Genomic DNA, 2093 nt, shown 5'->3' on the forward strand with positions numbered 1-2093 from the left:
AAGTAAACTTAATAAATAAATAAAGGTCTGTTTAAGAATCTGTAAACACACTTACTTGTTCCAGCCTGTGGACTCTGGTGTAAAGTCTTGTAACCAGCAGCCAGATCATCGCGGCCTTTCACACGGATCTCCTCCACATTGGCATAGACGTCCTCTTCGATCTCCGTATCTCAATGATGACAACTGGTGTGTAATGTATACGGTGTCGCTCTATGGTCTTTATCTCCTGTCTCACTGATGCTCTGAGAATGAATTCAGTCCACAGTTCCTATTGAAATGAGGTGCAAAAACGTGTGCATGCACTCTACGTATGAGAGAGAGAGGTTTCTTTCCCCCAATATCCATGTAAATAAACATAATTGTATTTTGTTTAATTGAGGTGAGTAAAATACTGGACAATTTGTAGATTTTATTCAGAATAGCCACACAAATGGAGGGGCTCAAGCCTGGGATCCGTAAGGAAAATGGTCAAGAATGGTCAGTGGATAGGTCACTGGCCTGAATCAACACCTACACCTGTACAGTACAGTGTGCACACAATCTCTTCCAATCGCATGAGTAGACTATCCCACGGTCACCAGAGGAATTGAATTGGTCCCATGTTTACCTTGCTAAAGCACAAAGCTCTGTTTCACTTCATTATAGTTTGCTTCATACTCGTCGCTAAACCCACTGGCTCCAGGTCATCTACAAGACCCTGCTAGGTAAAGTCCCCCCTTATCTCAGCTTGCTGGTCACCATAGCAGCACCCACCTGTAGCACACGCTCCAGCAGGTATATCTCTCTAGTTCTCCAGTTTTCTGCTGCCAATGACTGGAACGAACTACAAAATCTCTGAAACTGGAAACACTTGTCTCCCTCACTAGCTTTAAGCACCAGCTGTCAGAGCAGGTCACAGATTACGGCACCTGTACATAGTCCATCTATAATTTAGCCCAAACAACTACCTCTTTCCCTACTGTATTTATTTATTTTGCTCCTTTGCACCCCATTATTTATTTCTCTACTTTGCACATTCTTCCCTGCAAATCTACCATTCCAGTGTTTTAACTTATTTTTTTGCCTTTACCTCCCTTATCTCACCTCACTTGCTCACATTGTACATAGACTTATTTTTCTACTGTATTATTGACTGTATGTTTGTTTTACTCCATGTGTAACTCTGTTGTTGTATGTGTCGAACTGCTTTGCTTCATCTTGACCAGGTCGCAATTGTAAAGGAGAACTTGTTCTCAACTTGCCTACCTGGTTAAATAAAGGTGAAATAAAATGTTTAAAAAATAGTTATTGATAGAATGTCATTTGATTAAGTGACCGTATTATATTAGACATCTTGACTATGAATGCATGTTATTATGACAACACAGATTTCTGGGGGGGAAAAAGCATATGAACAAAGGTCAAATGATTAATACTTCTATTGTCAGTTTGCACAATACAATAAATTAACAGATGGCTAATCTCTTAGCTTCTAAAAATGTTTATTTGTAAAATCATTCCATCTGACAAAGAAATTATCAGTGTAAAGCAGCTGTCTTGTTCACAGTGGAAGCCACTGTTGGGTGGATAGATTATGACTGAACCTACAAGTCGCATCAGCTTCCAATTTAGTTGCATTCTCATATTACAACACAATCATTTTAAGCAATCTGAAGTAATTCTACCTGCTACTGTGATGTTCTGCACTTTGACCTTCTATATGCCTCTCTAGTCAGTAGAGGGCGCATATTAGTCATAGTCAACTGGAATGTTTTGTCAAGATTCATTTGAATTTTCTCTACCATTTGTGCTACTAATGAAATGCAGGAGACATTAACCTTTGTGTCGGAAAAAAAATCTAAACAATCTTTTGCAAATTCAAAAGGGAATTCAGATTATCTGAAACATATGTCAAAACAGCCGACTTGAAGAATTAACGTCTGACGTCGATTCAATGTTAGCTTTCATTTGAATCGTTAGCCAATTAGCGGGACTTTTTTTTTTTTACATGTGTTATGGGTCATTTGTTTTCCTGCCATGACTTGTCAGCATCAACTTGTAGGTGATGCTTCATTTTTTTTTACAATGGAATTCAGATATTCTCCTGTGTGGCA

General features: G+C 38.8%; 1 protein-coding gene across 2 annotated transcripts in view; it reads right to left on the reverse strand.

The window, feature by feature from the left end:
• Nucleotides 1-1477: 1477 nt before the first annotated feature.
• LOC124012851 (CD209 antigen-like protein C) overlaps nucleotides 1478-2093 on the reverse strand; it is a 3585-nt gene continuing 2969 nt past the window's right edge. For both annotated transcript variants that reach the window (XM_046326853.1, XM_046326854.1), the window contains one exon: nucleotides 1478-2093. This exon is cut by the window's right edge and continues 188 nt beyond it. The gene's annotated coding sequence lies outside the window, so the exon portion shown is untranslated.

This window comes from Oncorhynchus gorbuscha, linkage group LG24 (genome assembly GCF_021184085.1).
Source record: "Oncorhynchus gorbuscha isolate QuinsamMale2020 ecotype Even-year linkage group LG24, OgorEven_v1.0, whole genome shotgun sequence".
NCBI classification, from domain to species: domain Eukaryota; kingdom Metazoa; phylum Chordata; class Actinopteri; order Salmoniformes; family Salmonidae; genus Oncorhynchus; species Oncorhynchus gorbuscha.